Source organism: Protopterus annectens, chromosome 6.part1 (assembly GCF_019279795.1).
Source record: "Protopterus annectens isolate FY-2018-M chromosome 6.part1, PAN1.0, whole genome shotgun sequence".
Classification (NCBI taxonomy): domain Eukaryota; kingdom Metazoa; phylum Chordata; order Ceratodontiformes; family Protopteridae; genus Protopterus; species Protopterus annectens.
In genome coordinates, this window is record NC_056738.1 from 372,124,141 (window position 1) to 372,144,370 (window position 20,230).

The 20,230-nt window shown below is 38.6% G+C and overlaps 1 long non-coding RNA gene across 3 annotated transcripts in view; it reads left to right on the plus strand.

Moving 5' to 3' along the window:
* The window catches only part of LOC122805566, a 2,364,904-nt gene that overhangs the window by 357,513 nt on the left and 1,987,161 nt on the right, over positions 1-20,230 (plus strand). For all 3 annotated transcript variants that reach the window (XR_006365383.1, XR_006365382.1, XR_006365384.1), the window contains exon 2: positions 17,760-17,871. This is a non-coding gene — a long non-coding RNA (uncharacterized LOC122805566). The remainder of the gene's footprint in view (positions 1-17,759; positions 17,872-20,230) is intronic.

The window sequence follows — 20,230 nt, forward strand, 5'->3', positions numbered from 1 at the left end:
AGCCCCCCAAGCCTTTCTGTATTGGAGGGAAGCCTTCTAGCTTATTAGTGGGAATGGTAAGCATTAGGTAGCCTATCTACCACAAGAGGAGTGGCTCCTGGCCCAGAAATTGTAGCTATTGGCCATTTGGGCAGTTTTCTTCCACCTCTTTCAACATTCTGGTTTAAAAGCCACACTTGCTCTTGTTTCCCACCTTTCCTGCAACTAGCCTAGTCCAGATACAGAGTTGCTGTATCCAGGACTGTTGGTAAGCTTCTGAGCCCCGCAAGCCTTTCTGTGTTGGAGGAAAGCCTTCTAGCTTATCAGTAGGCGTGGTAAGCATTAGCTAGCCTGTCTACCACAAGAGGAGTGGTTTTTGGCCCAGAAATTTAGTTTATTGACCATTTGGGCAGTTTGTCCATCTCTTTCAACTTTCTGATTTAAAAGACCACATCTGTGCTTGTTTCCCATCTTTCCTGTAACTAACCTACTGGGAAGCACTAGAAAGCCTTAAACTGATACAAGCCTTCTAGCTTATAAGAGAGACTTTGGAGTGATTTAGTATCAGTTTTCTGTATTTTCTTGCTGTACTTAACTGTTTTCCACCTAAATGCCGATTTCCAGCATTTATTGTGATTTAAAAGCTTGTTTTTTTTCACATATTGTACTTATTTGACTTCCTGCACTTTTAAAAAATCATTTTTTGTTTAAATAATTTGTTTAACTGTTGTAGGCTACACACTAAAGTGCAATAGCCTGTTCTGAAAGTGTGTAGTCGTTTAAAGCTGTTTTAAGTGTATTTTTTACTGCTTATGCCTTATCTTTTCAAAAACAAAAACAAAAAAGCAAAAAAAATTCCTTGTTTCCTGCCTTTCTAAGCTAGTATAGTCCAGCTTTCAGGCTAGTGTTGAATTCAAGGCTGTGTTAGAAGTTTCTGAGTTGCCCATACCTTACTTGGATAGAAGGAAGTTTCTCTGTTCACTTGTGAGAGAGGGGAGCTTTGAGCAGCCTATCTGTCCCTGGAGTGGTTCCAGCCCAGAAGTTAGTAGTTTATTGGCCATTTTGGGCTAATTTCTATCTCTTTCATTTCCCTGCTATAAAAAAGCTTGTTTGCATGGTTTTGCATGCCAGGCAGTGCTGGTTAGCTAGGGTTAAATTATTCACGGCTCCACTAAGTCTCCTCTTCAGTTTTTCCCTTGAAACTAGTCTAACTCTCAACCTAAGCACTCAAAAAGCATCCTACAGCTCAGCACTTGCTCAGACCTAATAGCAAGCACTAATATACCCTGACACTTGATTGCCCAGCAGGGCAAGGCTCTTTATTCACCCCTCACCAACCAAGTGACTAAGCAGCTCACCCTACTATTCAGGCATGACCAAATGGCAATTTCAGGTGTACTCTCCAGTCCAGCTGGTGAATCTGGGTATCCTGAGGCAATGTTACTATTGCCTCATGTACACAGACAACCCTCTCCTCCGACCACAAAACACTAACATATGCAAGAGATGCAATTATACAGCCAAACTGGAGGCTAAGCTGTCTCCACCCAAGACTGGAACAGACAGTCAAGAGGAGAAGGTTAACACTTGCACCACACCTCCAGCCACACATAGACCTACTAAATCAGCACTGGCAAAAAAATACACATAAATACACAAAATTATACTTGGAGGCTCTAAATAAAAACCTGCAAAAGCATCAGAGACTCCAAAGCAGACACCCAAACAACCTGCACCTCCCGTCACAAACCAGAAAACACATAAAACACAAAATCAGTGTGCCGTACAATCACAACCCTTAAGGTGAAATAACATACCTAACACACTAGTAATAGGTGACTCTATAGTCAGGCACACTGACGTCCCACTCACTAGGCTGGACAAGCAGAAGGTTACTGCTAGCTGCCTGTCAGGAGCCAGAATCTGCCACATAACACAAGCACTCAGGTCACTCCAAAACATGTACAAATATGACTCTGTCATTGTTCATGTTGGTGTGAATGACCTGAGACGTACCTCCCTGGACTACATGAAAAGAGACATGGAAGAGCTCTCTGATCATGTAGCCCAGGCTGGTATGACCCTGATCCTGAGTAGCATCCTGCCCTCATCAAGAATGATACCTCAGTATAAAGAAAAAATGATCAATTTCAATAATTGGCTAAGCTTCTGGTGTCATTCAAAGGGGATCCAGTGTCTGTCAGCCTGGGACGACATGCTCGACAAGTCGAGTTGCTTCACAAGAGATGGCCTGCACCTGTCACCCCTAGGCTTTTGAATACTGACCAAGACTCTTGCTGCCCCCATAGTGCCTTTTTTAGGCAAGGCTCAAAAGTCAAACCCACTTCCGTAAACAGCACAATTAACAAAAAACTGAGGGTTATGCGACTCAAAGTCAGGAGTTTAAATATCAAAATGCACACGCTTAAAGCACTCCTCAGTATGGAAAATGTTGACATCTGTGCAGTAACTGAAACCTGGTTCAAGGCTCCAGAGAGCACCCCAGCACTACCAGGCTGCAACTCATACCACATATTTTGGCCACAAAACATGGACCGAAACACAAAAGGAGGGGGTGTATCCATATTCATCAAGGATACCTACACCTCCAGGTTAGTGGTGCAGCATGATACCTCTGTGATCATCCATGTGCAACTAACATCGGGCAAATCTGCAATGCAAATTGTGGCCTGCTACAGATCACTCTCCATGACCCAGGACCACCACTCCACCTTTCTGGAGACATTGGAAAACATGAAGGTCCTACCAAACACCCTGATATTGTGCAATTTCAATTAGCCTACCATTAACTGGGAAAACTACTCGAGTACAAACTCCCAGGCCCAGCGCTTCCTGGAATTCATCAACTCAAATGCCCTGGATCAGCTGGTAAACTTCCCTACCAGAGGTGAAAACATGTTGGACCTGGTCATCACCAACATGGGCGACAGGTGTTCCACACCGGAGTTCAACCCATCTCTGGTTAGATCAGACCATAAACTAATCACTCTGGATGTCCACACCCCACCACTACCCCCAACTAAGGCAACCACAGTAAAAAACTTTTGTAAAGCAAACTTCACCTTACTTAAGACAGAGCCGGTAAGTTTCACAGCCCCCACACTAAAGGATAACACTGCCTAAGATGCAGAAACCTTTACAAACGCACTCTATGAGCACCTACAAGGATGCATAGATCATGCCATCCCTTGTAAAACCAAGACTCACTCCTCTAAGAGAAGGAAACCAGTCTGGTGGACCCCTGCCATAAACAGGCTATACAATAGAAGGAGGAAGCTAGTTCAGAAAAAAAGCAAATCCCAAAAATGAAATACATCCCTGATCAGTATCAGTAAGAAACTAAGGTCCCTCATAAAATTATCCAAGGCTAACTTTGAAAGAAAAATAGCCAAGGATTCAAAAGATAACCACAAAGCCTTCTTTAGCTATGTTAAGAATCTAAGTGGCAACTCGCAGATATGCACTGAACTAGTGCAAAATAGCACAAAATATACTGAACCTACTGATATTGCCAACATCCTGGCAGATAGATTCAGTGCAAACTTCACCCCCCTCTCACCCCCAAAAGGGCCCACAACAATACCAGAAAAGTGTAGTGTCCCAGAAATCACAGACACCCAGGTGAAAACAGCCCTTTCAAAAGCCAAAAACACAGCGTCAATGGGGCCAGATGGTGTCCCAGGCTGCGTTTTGCACGAACTACAGAACAAACTAACCCCCCACCTAAACTCATTGAGACAGTCACCAAGGCCATAGACAAAGGAAAGGTGGTTCACACAGCCTACCTTGACCTCACCAAGGCTTTCAACACCATTCCCCACTCGGGTATTACAGAAAAACTCAACAGCCTGAACATAAACCCCTATGTCACGAGATGGGTTGCCAACTGGCTTACAGACAGAACTCACACGGTAAGAATAGTGGGCTCCAGGTCCGACTCTAAACCGGTAACAAGTGGTGTCCCGCAAGGCTCGGTCCTGGGACCCCTATTGTTAGGCATATACTTCTCAGAAGTACAGGCAAACACAGGAGGACTAAAGCTAACCAAGTTCGTTGATGACTGCAAACTGGGAGCCATAATTGACTCTCCGGCTGACATGGACATCCTCCAAAAGGGCCTTACTGAGACAGACACCTGGTGTCAAAGTCATGGCCTCAAACTAAATGCCAAAAAATGCATAGTCATCCTGTTTGGGAAAAACAAAACACCTATGAATTACCACATAGGTAGCAGCCCCCTTAATACAGAAGAGGTAATAAGAGATCTGGGGACCCAGGTAGATAGTAATCTCTCCTTTGACAATCATATTGCCAAAGTAGTTTGGAAATCCTTCTATGTGGCCCATCTAATTACTAAAGTGTTTGCATCTAGAAATAAAGAGGTTATAGTGCCCCTCTACTCGTCACTCATCAGACCTATCATAGAGTACAATGCCCCATTTGGGATGTACCTCATAAGACACTTCCAACAGCTGGAAAGACCACAAAAGTACCTGACCAAGAGGATTACTGGCCTCAAACATATGTCCTATGCAGCCCGAATGAAAAAATTCCGGCTGTACTCAGTGGCATATCGCTTACTCAGAGGTGATCTCTGCCTGACTTACAAAGCAATGTCCAACTCAGAATTGATGGACATGCTCCACCTAAAGAAATCCAAGTCACTGCGAGCCACACACTGTAGTGAGCTAAACCTCACCACAACACTAAATAGAACATGCTGGAGGGATAGATTCCTGTCACAGAGACTTCCCATGCTTTGGAACAAAATTCCTAACTACATTAGGCAGAGCCCCTCACTAACACTCTTCAACCTTGACGAGTGGATGGGTAACAGAAAATACACCCCTAGGACCACTTCATTGGCTCTGCTTGACAGAAAACCAGTTAATTAATCACTGGGGTGGTGAAAGTTGACACACTCAGGCTAGGCTTATAAATGCCCTCCGGCAGATAGACTAGTACCTACCTATGAACCTATTTATGATGTGCAGAAATTCAGGCAACATTGCAAACGTTTTTCTTACATACTAGTATCAGTGAAAAGTTAGAGCAACCACATCGATTGGCTGAAAATGGCAACTGAAAAAGACTTCAGTAAACAATTTTTCAGGCTGTGCGTCTGCCATGTGACAAGTTGTACCACCTATGCTGCTTGCAATTGACATACACTAATACTGAGATTGTACCAATACAAAGAAAGGAAAACATTTGGTAGACTGAAATGCCATCTGTCTTTTTATTCTCTGTGCTGGTGCTCTGCCCAGCTTGAGCAAACATGAAGAATAGTAGTTTTCTTGACTTTTACTTGTGATCACAAACAGTTCTAGCTAGAGCGTTTGATGTGTGGGAACTGATCAGCTGGGATTCACTAAACAGGTTTGTGATGAGCTGTCCTGTTCTCCACTGAACATAGATCTTCTGTCATTGTGAACATAATTTAATTTTTCTGTTTCAGGAAATGTAAAAATATATATATTACCACTCATCCATTCTTCTTTTGTAGATTGTAAATAATCTATATTACAAATGTCCAGTACTAGAAAATTGTGTCTCCTAGAGGTAGAATGATTTGCTTCACTCAGGATTTACTAAAATGGACATGGTCTGGCCCTAAGACCTAGTAATTAAAAACAGAAATCTGTACTTTCAGGAAGGGATAGTACAATTGCTGCTATTGCAGTGTCTTTTAAAGTATCCCACAGTGCAGAAATGGTTGGAGACTCCTTGATCATATACAGGCATACTTACTTTGTATTACATCACCATTGTGTATTCAATCACTTTGTATTACATCACCATTGTGTATTCAATCACTTTGCATTACATCACCATCATGTATTCAGGCCAGACTGCTGCTGCTTTTAGACTATAACAGTCAGGGAGATCTACTACTTATGGATCAACTAGAAATGTAGAAAGGTTAAGAAGGAGCTCTACAGTATCTTCAACCTCCCCTAAGTTCTTGCCATGTGATATTTTAGAGAGGGGTCCCTGTAATAATGTTCCAGTAATCCCTGAGGGGCTGCAGTGGAGATGCTTGATTATTAAATAAGGACTTTGAAAAGAATGACAACTTCCTTTATTCTTTTGATGTTAATTGTATGTATGTACTTAGAGTGAGTGGACCCCCCCTTTTAAAATTGTCTTCTTTTTACTCTTAGCTTGATGTTGTAGATATTGACAGGGGACACATTTAGATCTATCTTTAATAATAGCTGTTGTCATACCTCTTAACCTCTTAGAGCAAGAAATCTGGACAAAGCCACAAATAATGGGGGAACAAAGGCCCAAAAATAGGGACGCTTTTTAAATGTTGCTCTTACAAACTTAGAAAGTTGACAGAATAACAGGTTTTTCATTAACATGGATTTTCTGAAGGATATTAAGTCTGAAAATCAAATGTCTGCCATTATTTTCTGCCTTCAGTCCTCGGTGAGTTGCTAATGATTTGCAAGAAAACTACTATTTTATGAGAAATGGACCAAGAATATGAGTCAAAAATCTGGACATTCTGTGAAAATCTGGACAGTTGAAAGTTATGGCTATGGTGTCCTTGTTTAGAGAATCTGGAGTGAGAAAGAGTGCAAAGGTGACAATACATCCTGTTCGCTCATTTTAAAAAATAAATTGTTAATTTTCAGCAGTTAGGGGGTCCCTACCTCTTCCCATTTCTTCAAATTGTGATGTCTACCTGGTACCAGGATTGCTCCAAGAAATGGAACAAGCACTTGTTTCCCCCGTGCTATCTTTCCTAAGGGACTGTTGACTGAAATGAAGCATTTAGTTTCATACCAGCACAGTGCAAGATTGCTTCTGTTGGCAAAGCACTTGCCCTTTTAAATGCAGCAATGCTGCCTAGGTCACATCCTACTAGAAGTATCATGTCTTTGTTAAATATATTATGTCTTTTGTGTAATGGTTGACAGAGTTTGTTTCTGCTAATTATATACTGAGTTTTATTCCAGGTAAATTGCAATGTTACCTCCTGAAGTTTATCTATTAAGTCTGAAGTACTAAGCTGTTGAAGAGTTTGGATAGTAAACACGATTTAAGAGGAAATAACGTCTTTTCAATGTTTCTTGTAGTCCAAAATAGGAGAATGTTTTTTTTCCATTGTAAATACTTATTAAATGTATTTATTTTAGAATAAGGCTGTATATTCTTATACAACATTTCCTTTGCATTATATGTCAGTTTAATTCCTAGATATGCAATAGTGTTATTCATAGCTATTTTAAGCATACTGCCTGCCTTGTGGAAGGACAAATCATTTAACAAGTACTGGACTAGATTCTCATAAATCAATTTCATGCTTAAAATGTTGGATAGCTGCTAGCTACCTTTCAGTATGAGAAGAACATTTGTACCAATGTTTGAGATCCATAACATGCAGTCACCTGAAAACTAACCATTTGTAAGGGGGACTGGATGGATGCCATGTCTCTTGTCTGTGCAGTATTTCAATAGATAGTTAATATTTTAACTGCTGAGATAGAGAACATGGTGATTCAACACCCTTGTCTAGTATCCCAAAACTGTTCAAATGAGGTGATGGGAGACTATAACCAGAATTCTGGTACAATGTTTATTATAAAAATAGTATCCAATACAGGATAAATGATGAACCTATTTTTGTATCAACAACTTAATAAAAAAAAGAAAATAATGAATCTTCTCTGGGGATTGAACCTAGGACCTCATGCATTTCATGCAGTTGTTGCTGCCATTAGATCAAAAAGGAGTTGCTGAACGGTTAGGTATCTATTTTCACCCAAGAGTAGGTGTTTCTCCTTTCACATAAGAAGCTACCATAATGGCAATTTTGAACACACAAGCAATGAAGAAATAAACTCTTTGGAACTTATGGGTCAGTTTGACAGGAATACCCTGAAGGTATCTGATAACAAATAAATAGGAAGATGAGATTTACATCACATTTCACCTCTGACCTTACTGTTATTTATTTAAGCAATAACCCACGCCTGGGTGTGGGTAATGCTGGATTTACCCACGGTTGGTGTGGTTTCGTCATGAGGGTGAAGCCCGAGTGGCCAAACAAAGACAACCGTGGGTAAATCCAGCATTACCCACTCCCAGAAGTGGAGTTATTATATACAATGACATTATTTAAGAAAAAAAAATACTTACTTTTCTTAAATAATGGCATTGTATAATGCCTCCTTGCTGCCCTTCCGCAGCTGTCCAGTATTCTGCAGCAGTTCTAATGTACTGTACATGCATATGGTTACGCAGTACATCCGAGCTGTGTGTGGAAACAACGGAGAAAGGAAGATCTCCGTTGCTTTTAAAAAAAGGTGTCCCGCTATGTTAAAAGAGTTTAACATAGTGAGACAGCTTTAAAAAAAGCAACGGAGAAAGGAAGATCTCCGTTGCCTTTTTTTAAGATATCTTGCTATGTTAAACTCATTTAACATAGCGAGATAACAGCAACGGAGCTCTTCCTTTCTCCATTGCTGTCCAAAAAAAAAAAAAAAGACTTGTACTAATGGAAAAAGACCAGACCTTTTTCCATTAGTATAAATCTGATTTACAACGTGCACGTTGACCAATCAGCGTGCACGTTTTGGAATATTAATGGGGGGGGGTGTCATCGTATATATATATATATATATATATATATATATATATATATATTTTAAATCAAATTTGTTATAGAAAGATGCAGTTCCATGGTAGACAAAGAATAATGTACAAAGGGCATACAAATGACAGGAGATATGCAGAAACTGTATACAAATAGTATGAAAATGATAAAGCACAGCAGGCCCCTTTACAGAAAGGCAAGATATGTTGTTGGTGATATTGATTATCCCTAACTGGGAGCTAAACCAATTTATTTCAAGTATGGAGACTTGAAATAAGAAAATGTATAAAAAAACAAAACAAAACATCTCAGGGTCAGATAAGGCAGTCGAAACGATCTAAATCTGAAAATGCTCCATCTATTGAATCAATATCAGAAGTTTCATGGCACATGGCTGCAAGTTTTTAGGCATAATAGTTTAAAATCACTAGTTAAGGGTACCCAATAGTTCTAAATTCCAAGTAGCCAGCACTGAAATGCACCATAATTTTGAATGTGGAGAAACAGAAATCTTCACAGAATAGAATGCAGGAGGGCTGAAGTATGTACAAAGAACTGAAGCCTACCAAGCTAATATTTTAGGTGTCACCGAATTATGCATTCTGTGCTATAATATGCATATGTATTTTATGTATATGATTTACTTTCACTGTACTCATTTCAATTTTTGTCCATTTATCACAATCTTCCCAACTATGCTCCCTCAGGTTTTCAAACAAGCAGAGGAATTACTGGATGTTTATCTTGACAGCCAGTATGTGCAAGGCATTGAAAACCATTCTATGTGTTGGTCTGTCACAAAAATGCTAACACCATAATACTGGAAACTTAGAAAGCTTATGTTTAGTTACTTTTTAGTTTGGCAAGACATATTGCAATATTATGTGTATGAAAATTCAGTATTTTGTATTTAGGACTGGGTGCACTATGAGACATAACATTCATAAGCTGCTGAGTACAAAATAATCAGTCTGAAAGAATTAGAAACTACCACACAGAGGTAAATAAATGCAACACAAATATATTTTTTGCCAGAGGATTATGTGGGGGATAATCCCCAATATCTCCTCTCATAGTATCATAATTTATTGGTCACACAACCCAAACAGAAACACATGCAAGGGCGAATACAGCAGCTGCAGGCATTGTAATGTCACAGTTATGTATCAGGCCTTCTCTTTGTTGGGAATTCATAAGTCAGGATACTGCTGTAGATCTTACCATAGACTGTTGAATATTACCTGTGACTGAGAATATGGCACAACCAGATAATGCTCCTAGGACATCCCCGAAAAGGAAAAATTGTCTCAAGTGACTGCCTCTCGCTTATCAAATAAATAAAATACAATATATGAGGAAAAAGGAAATAAATTTGACATCAAAAATCTGTGGAACAGTGATTTTGTTAGCTGCGTTGTGAACACTTTAGCTGGAACTGGTGAGAAGTATATACCCAATATGCCTGTGAAAGAATATCTCATCTTTAATCTGTAAACTGCATTTTACACCTGCATTATGGGGATGTTGATGGGGTCTGTAGGTAGCTGTGCTTTGCCTGGATTATTCTAGATCATTTGAAATTGTATATAATGAAATCTTGAGAGAAATGTCATTTCATTTGTCATCAATGCAACAGTTTCATGTTGAAGAGTACCATAGGGGCAGTTTTGGAACCGTACTTTTTTTCCCCTGTGAAAAGATTATCTTTAGCACCTTTCTAGACTTTGTGGGTGGACAGACTTAAGCTAATTCTTACTATGGAAAAAAGTGTGCTTTCTAATATTTTGGAAGTTTAAATGCATTCACAGCTATTAGATGAAGGTCTTCTTACTTAAGAAAAGCTCAATAATCAGGGTTCGAGCATATGAACTGATCATAGTACATTTGTTTCATCTAGTTCTGCTTTGTAAATAAATATGCTAGTCCACAGGCCTGTTTTTAGATTCATCACTAGTAAAAAATTCCATGTTTTTAATCCAACGTTTTAACTCCTCCATAGGTAACTTGAACATGGTGTTGCCCTTTTCGGTCTACATGAAAAATACAAGTAGGTTGTGAAAATAAAAAAAAGCCCTTAACACAATGATAAGGTAGAATGAAACAACCTACATATGAAGAAAAGTTACTGAAATTATTCTGATGTCTTCTTCTTCTTTCGGCTGCTCCCATTAGGGGTCGCCACAGCAGATCAACTGTTTCCATTTCCTCCTGTCCTCTGCATCTTGCTCTGTCACACCAACCACCTGCATATCCTCTCTCACCACATCCATAAACCTTATCTTAGGCCTTCCTCTTTTCCTGTTACCTGGCAGCTTCATCCTTAGCATCTTTTTCCCAATATACTCTGCATCCCTCCTCAGCACATGTCCAAACCAATGTAATCTTGCCTCTCTGGCTTTGTCTCCAAACCTTCCAACCTGGGCTGACCCTCTAATATCAGCAAGAAAAGAACACTGTCAGGGTAAGGTATCACCTCCCAAAAAAAGCACAAATTCAAAATCAGAAGAGGATGATACTCCACAACAAATGAAGCAAATCCAGATGAATGAAAAAGAGTCCTCTTTATTATAATAAAAAGCTTTCACATTGCTTAGAATGCTTCATCAGACATCAACAAACAATAAAATTTAAAAAAATAATATAATATATAAGTAAAAAAAATACAAAAAATATCATAAGTCATGTATGAAATAAAAAAATACATCATTTCCTTTCCATAAAAATTATATAAATATAAGTCTTACTATGCAATATGTGTTTTAGTATATTTTAATATTTTACTTCTACTATTCATTTATTAACATGAGATCTTTATGATATATTTATATAATTTTTATGGAAAGGAAATGATGTATTTTTGTAACTTACATGTGACTTGCTAATGTGTTTTTCATTGATGTTTTACTTATATATAAGTTGATTTAAATTTTATGGTTTGTTGAAGTCTCATGAAGCATTCTAAGCAACGTGAAAGCACTTACTTATTCGAATAAAGGACTTGTTTTTTTTTCATCTTGGTTTTTTTGTTTTTTGTTGTATCATCCTCTTCTGATTTTGGATTTGACCCTCTAATATACTTATTCCTAATTGTGTCCATCCTCGTCACACCCAGTGGAAATCTTAACATCTTCAACTCTGCCACGTCAAGCTCTGACTCCTGCCTTTTTGTAAATGCCACTGTCTCCAATCCGTATAACATAGCTGGTCTCACTACCCTCTTGTAGACCTTCCCTTTCACTCTTACTGGTACTCGTTTGTCACAAATTACTCCTGACACTCTTCTCCACCTACTCCATCCTGCCTGTACTCTCTTCTTCACCTCCCTTCCACACTCACCATTACTCTGAACTGTTGATCCCAAGTACTTAAACTCATTCACCTTTGCCACCTCTACTCCCTGCATCCTCACCATTCCTCTATCCATCCTCTCATTCACACACATATATTCTGTCTTAGTCCTGCTGACCTTTATTCCTCTTCTCTCTAGAGCATATCTCCACCTCTTGTTGTGTTACCATCTGAATGGCATTTTGATTTATTTACATGGCTTTTTTAAAACAGGCGCTACACACATATACTTTTCCTGGGTTTACCACTTGTGTGTTTATAGTGTCTACCAGGTATTTAAGATTGTATACATGCTATGTTGGTGGCATAAATTTAGAGTATTAGTTTGATTACAAATATTCAGGGCTGGTCATGTTGATCTTATACAAATGGTGATGCACAGTTTTTCTGTGGTTAAGTTTTTTTAAGTGCATTGATGTGCAATTTTCAGGTGTGTCCACAAGGGGGAGTGTTTGAGTGGAGCTATGATGCTTAAATAATGGGACAGATGTATTGTTCTATGTTTTTAGTTTGCTTTCTGTAGAAGTTGGTGCAGAGCGCCGACGAAAAGCTTGGTTTTAAGCTTAATAAAATTCCTGTTTGGTATTTTCGTTTATTGGCGTTCTTTACAGACATTTTTTGGATTATTAGGAGTCCTGAATATAACCTCTGGATTACTAGGAGCTTTTTAGAGGTGCAGCAACCTGCAACAGTGGTATTTATCAGTTTGTGGTTTTGTTTTTGAGTCGTGCAGAAAGTCCTCATACAATACCACAACTCATCTCTAGGCACCCTGTCATATGCTTTCTCTAAATCCACAAAGACACAATGCAACTCCTTCTGACCTTCTCTGTACTTCTCCATCAACACTCTCAGAGCAAACATTGCATCTGTAGTGCTCTTTCCTGACATGAAACCATACTGCTGATCACTAATCATCACCTCCCTTCTTAACCTAGCTTTCAGTACTCTTTCCCATAACTTCATGCTGTGACTGATCAGTTTAATCCCTCTGTAGTTACTACAGCTCTGCACATCACCCTTATTCTTAAAAATCGGTACCAAAACACTTTTTCTCCATTCCTCAGGCATCCTCTCACTTTCCAAGATTTCATTAAACAGTCTAGTTAAAAACTCCACTGCCATTTCACCTAAACACCTCCATGCTTCCACAGGTATGCCATCTGAACCAACAGCCTTTCCATTCTTCATCCTCTTCATAGCTATCCTTACTTCCTCCTTGCTAATCCAATGCACTTCATGATTCACTATCACATCACATCATCCAACCTTCTCTCCCTCTCATTCTCTTCATTCATCAACCCCTCAAAGTACAGTTTTCCATCTGCTCAACACACTCTCCTCGCTTGTGAGTACGTTTCCCTCATTATCCTTTATCACTCTTACCTGCTGCACATCTTTACTAGCTCGGACCCTCTGTCTAGCCAATTGGTACAGGTCCTTTTCTCCCTCCTTAGTGTCCAACCTTTTATACAACTCTTCATACACCTTATCCTTTGCCACCTCTCTCTTTGCCATGCACCTCATCTCCTTATACTCTTGTCTACTTTCTTCATCTCTTTGACAATCCCACTTCTTCTTTGCCAACCTCTTTCTCTGTATACTCTCCTGTACTTCTTCATTCCACCACCAGGTCTCCTTGTCCTCCTTCCTCTTTCCAGATGTTACACCAAGCACCTTTCTAGCCATCTCTCTTACTAGCTCTGCTGTAGTTACACAGCTAATCGGTAACTCTTCACTGCCACCCAGTGCCTGTCTTAACTCTTCCCTGAACATCACCTCACAATTACCATTTTTCATTTTCCACCATTTGATCCTTGGTGCTGCCCTCACACTCATCGTCCTCTTCTCGATCACCAATGTCATCCTACAAACCACCATCCTATGCTGCCTAATTACACTTTCCCCTGCCACCAGTTTACAGTCTCCAATCTCCTTCAGATTGGCCCTTCTACATAAGATATAATCCACCTGTGTGCATCTTCCTCCACTTTTGTATGTCACCCTATGCTCCTCCCTCTTGTTAAAATACGTATTCATCACAGCCATGTCCATCCTTTTCGCAAAATCCACTACCATCTGACCTTCTGCATTCCTTTGCTTAACACCATACCTACCCATCACTTCCTCATCCCCTCTGTTCCCTTCACCAACATGCCCATTGAAATCTGCTCCAATCACCAGTCACTCACCCTTGGGTACAGTCATCACCACTTCATCCAACTCACTCCAAAATTTTTCTTTCTCATCCATTGCACACCCAACTTGTGGAGCATATGCACTAACAACATTCATCATTACACCATCAATTTCCAGCTTCATAAACATCACTCTATCTGACACTCTTTTCACCTCCAAAACATTCTTAGCATACTCTTCCTTCAGGATAATGCCTACTCCATTTCTCCTCCCATCCACACCATGATAAAACAATTTGAAACCGCCTCTTATACACCTAGCCTTGCTTCCCTTCCATCTGGTCTCTTGCACACACAATATACCAACAGTCCTTCGGTTCATCATATCAGCTAGCTCCCACCCTATAACCAGTCATACTGCCAACATTCAAAGTTCAGACCCTCACTATCACAGTCCTAGCCCTTACCTGCCTTTGGGCCTGCCTTCTGCCTCTTCTCCTCCTTCGGTCAACAGTAGCCCAATTTCCACCAGCACCCTGTTGGCCAACAGTACTGGTGGTGGTCGTTGTTAATCCAGGCCTCGACCGATCCGGTATGAGTTTCTGTACAGTTTTCTGCATGTGTGATGTGGCACAGTTTTACGCCGGATGCCCTTCCTGACGCAACCCTCCCCATTTATCCAAATTATTCTGATGTGAAGAAAAATAAATAGCACATGGTTATATAAGTGATTTTGCTAAAATGTGAGGAGAAATGATATACTAAAGGATCTTGGAACTAGGCTACTAAAGAAGACCAACATTAGAGCAGAGTAATTAGTAGATGTTTGTGCAATCAGAGAATCGGGGGTAAGTGAATGGTTTAGAATAATTTAATGGGTACAAGCAAAATAATTAAAAATGTTAAAAGTATTTGGAATTTTCAGTTAGAACTTAATTAAAGAAATGGGTAACAAACACAAAATAGTTTGAAAGAATTGTGATAGTTTTATGATAATCAACATATTGCTAGTATAAACAGTGGTAGAAATGTGAAGAGGGACACATTCTGATGAATAATCCTTTTGCAGCTCTAAATATGACACATCAAATTAAGTCTGAATTAAATTATGGAAAGAAATCATTATGTACTTTAGAAAACATCAAAATTAATGTGTAACACTAGTCAAAATTCAAGTGGATTAATATACTTTTCCTCTGTATGTGCCATCAAGGAATCAGAGTGGCAAATGCAGAAGTGCATACCATTATAAATGAATAAAGAAATGTGTGATAATAAACACCAAATAGTTTACTACAGGTGATCTAAGGTTATCAGTGTTTTATTGCCTTATCATTATATATATGAGAAACATATAAGGATTTTTAGAAATGGGTTATTGAATTTATTTTATTATTTATTACGGTTGCTTGTCTTTATTATTCCATAGACAAAAAAACACCTTAAACAGGTACTGTCAAGAACAGAAAATTCCCTTCAAAGTAAAAAAAAAAAACAGCAGAGATACTTAACATGGTCAAAGGCACATTCGAATGAATAATCATTTCATTGTTCTGAAGAAGAGATTAAATAATGTCAGACTCATTAAATAATGAACCACTCACAAATGAAAGAATCTATGCAGTGTTTTCTGCTTGATAATTAAATAAATACCTATATTTGCTTTGAGTAGGGGGTAGCAAATGTTGATGTAAAATATCCCATGGCAGTTGTCAAAGAAATGTAGGGAATGGTCCTCAGTGTCCTGATCAAATCACCCCCCCCCCACCAGTCAGTATGAATACCATCTTGGGAATCCCCTGAAAAGAGGACACTGGCCTAGTGGAACTGAAATAAAAAAATGAAGATAGCAAATCATTTCTAGAACAGCTCAAGTGTTGGGTTTCATGTTTCCTTCTGTATTTTTTCTTGTATATTTGTAAACAGGTGTGAAAGCATAGCAAAAGAAATCATCCTGCAGATGACACTGTGCCATTTTTTACAACAGCCCTCCTACAGATAGCTGAAAAAAATATTCACTCTCTAGAAGATTAGTAACCTTGAATTAGCTTGTCTTGACCAAAAATGAAGGCAGTGCTACTTGGCACTAGGGCTACAGGTCAAGACAATTTTTAAGATGCAAAATGTTTCCAGATTTAATACAATGATGTTCAATTGGCCTCTTTTTAAGATATGTAAACCAGAATAATATCTTGATCAAAGAGTTTCTGAGGTTTCTAAACAATAGCCAGCATTATACAGAGGCACTAGTTAATGATATTTACTCAGACCCTGAGGACATAGCCAGTCTATTTATGGACAAATTTAGCTCAAATTTCTTCCTGACCACATACCGAATTTACACCTCCTTAAATCTCCCAAGAACAAATCCTGAAAGTACAATCCAGGGCAAAGAACATTACCTCTATGGGGCATGATAACATACCAGGTAGCCTGCAGGCCATCCTAAAACAGAAGCTATCATTCCTCGTAAGAAAGTATACAGTAACAGCCATCCCATTATACAAGGGTAGAGTGACTACAGGCCCAGGTCATTATAGATCCATAAGCCTGACCAGCCTGTAAGGCTATGCAAAGGATTATTATAGACGTAATAGAGAAGAACATAGATAACCTACAGATTCTTGACCAACGTCAGTTTAGATTCATCAAGGGCAGATCCTGTCTACTAAACTTGGCCAACGTCTTTAAGAAGGGTACTGTAAAAATGGACAAGGGCTAATCGGTACACACTGCATAGCTAGACCTCACAAAGGCATTCAGCACCATCCCACACTCAGGTATCATAATGGAGTTCACAAAACAATGTAGAAAAAGGCAGGAAAATGTGTCTCATTGTAAAGAAAAAAGATTTGAAAATGTGCATCTCTTAGATAACTATAAATGGGCAGAGAGAGTTTATGATGATGATTGCATTATATGACAGTTGTTATGGACAAGGAAATGCTTTTTAATGAATCCTGGGTGGATTTGGTTTTGGAACAGTGCATGGAGAGAATTTATTTATGTTTTTCTTCACAAAGGTCAGATTGCTAATTATGAAAACTTGAATTTTAAGATATTTACATATGACTGACATACTGGCTGCCTTGACAACTCCACTGCTTACAATACGCTGAGCTCTAACTCACAAACTTTACTTTCTTTCGAGCCAGTAGGACTGAATTGGCATCCACTATAAAAATGAAAATCCAAATGTGGCCCCTACATGCCTCCTTCTTCCAAATTGTAGCAATGAAAAATGTTTCCAAAATATATACTCAAAGGAATTTTGCTTTATTTTCCCAGTGCATTTACAAATGCTTGTGGGAACCTGGGTGAGACTTATTAATGTTTTATAAGCCATTAACTCTGTATGTATAACATGATGAAGCACTATTTTCTTTGTACTTAATCATGTTCCTCAGTAAGAAATCTTCAGACATTAGGATGTGAATTATCTTTTTTATTTTTATGATGCTACTTTAGCTGGCTTGATGTTGTAATGTCTTCATTTTCTGATAAACTATATGCTTACTGAGTAATCCTCTTTTGTATATGATGTACAACTGTGGCCATATTTAATTTCTGAAATTTCTCTTCATGTCTTATCATATGTTATGAACACACTTAGATTTCATATAACATTGTTTGTTATATTCTGTTGAATTTTTGTCTTTCTTTAGCTTCTATGGTCTGCTATGTGAAAGGAACACTTTGCTGATCTGCACAGAGGGATTATGCAATCATCAAATAAATTCCAGAAAGTTGAATGCTGCTATCTGGAGAAGGAAGAAGGTAAAACTATGCTATCCTCTCACATTCAAACGTTTGTTTATATTGAATTTAAAATTAAGTGTATAAATCTTGCATTTCAAAGTACACTGACATGAAAGAATCAGTGTAGCTCCATTAATGTGTAAAGAAGGCAGATCTACAAATGTAATTTTTAAAATTATTCACAATAAAATTTGCAGCATCTAAAGAAATGTTCATTTGAGAGTTAATAAGCATAATATTGCATGCCTTAAAACCCTTGACTTTACATAGCATTATTAAAGATCTGGAGTCTGACACTGGAAGCTGAGTGAAGAACAGTACAACATTTTGTGCTATACTTAACCTCTGCTAAAAGACAGGATAGCTATATTTAGGCAACATCTCTGCATTAGTTCTCTGAATGCAGAAACATGTTGATACTCTGCAATGGGAAATAAAACTGCTTCAGATTAGTATTTAGACATGCAATAACTAAAGCTCTTATGCATAATTGCTCTCATAACTGCTAAATTATCCTGAAATTGTTGTATATGCAGACATCCTTTACTGATTAACTGAAATAATTCATTCATTCATCCATTCATTGTCATTTATTCATTTTCTGCTGCTCAGTTTATCCATTTCAGGATTGCAAGGTAGATTGAACCTATTCTGGCATTCAGTGTATGTGAAGCAGAAAAAGTTATTCTGGCTAGGATGCCAGTAGGTCATGGGAGGTGCACTCATACCTGTTGTACTACTAATTTGCTAGCACAGCCTGCATGGCCAAATCGGCTGCCTTAGTATATCGTCGAGCAAATCATGAAAAAAATACATGTATTAATGTCCTGTTAGCATAGACTGCTAAGTCTTGCATTACATGATTTGGTGCTGCTTGTAGTCTTTGTTGTGGCTGTAACAAAAATACTAAACATTTAATTCTGTTCACTTTCTTGAATGGACCACTCCTAACTGTGAAGGCACAGTGAACTGATGCTAGCTGACAGATGTTGCTGTTTATTTCACTTTTTTACTCCTTTGTTATGCTGGAAAGGACTTACCTCACCCAGCTCTCTCTTCCATCCTTTACCAGCAACTCCATTGACTGATTCAGACATCCAGCCTCTGTTTCATTGTGTGACCATTTTCTTTTCACTGGCAGAAGTTTAATATGTAAGCTTTATAGCAGTACTACAATTTCCAGGAGATTTAAATCCTTATTTTAACTAATTTTCCTCCTGTAATCCCTTATTTTAATATTCTTATGTCTAGACAGTAATGACTCACTCTTTTACCTCATGATAGTAACTACCCCATTCATTTTCTCTCCCCCAGGCCTTTGTAATGCTGTTTTACATCTTCTTCTTCTTCTTATCCTATGTAAAAAAAATTATATATGTTCATGAGTAATGACAGTTGTATCATATGGAGTCGGAAATCTGAAGCTTACCATGCCAAGGGAGCATGTTCAGTCCTACAGTCATGAAGTATCCGTTTAAACTAAGAGCCAGAGATTGTGAGCCTGCAGTTCGCATCACACCACAAAGGAATGCTGTCAGCAGTCTCAAAATTACTTATTTGAAAATTAGGAGCTTAAAAACATTTCACAAAGCGAAGCTTCACTTGGTCATTACCATTGTGATGTTATATGTTGTCTAAAATATGACAACCACATTGTACTAAGTATGATTTTGTTTCAGTGGATATAATTTATAGATATCCAAAAGCAGAAGCAGGCAATCTGTACTTGCATCTAAGACTAACAGTCTTCATATAACTTGCAACAAGCTCCTTCATAAGTAAGACATGAAGCCTTGTATTGATAATGCTAAGAAGACACTTAGCACTTGCAATGCTTATTTGCTATCTGAATGAGCAACATGTATGGTGGGTGATATCCTAGCAAGGATATCAAACAACATAAAATATTAATTTATACTACTTGACAATGTCAACATTAAATAAACTCCAAACCTACCTGCAGCTGTGACCCAGCAGTCAATCAAATTAGCCTTCAAAGTTTTACACAATGTGACAAATTAGTCTTCAAAGTTTTACATGTGGCAATCTTTTAACCAGGGTCAATAAATCATCTGGCAAAGCCTCTGTAGAAGAAAGGATTTTGTTTTTCTCTTTCTCTCTTTATAACATTCTAAACTGTGCTGTCATGACTGATTCCATGAATGGTCCTTGCATCTACTTATGATATCCAAATATCCAGCAATTTATCAAGATGCCACAAATTCAAGCTGCTAGAAACTTAAAGCACTTCAGTGTGACTATTCCGTTATGTCCTACCCTATTTATACAAGTTCCTGTTTCTGAGGTTTGCCGCCTTGAATGAAACCAATGAGTTTAATATTGCATGCTTCAATATGCTCACTTCTGAAACTCTGAC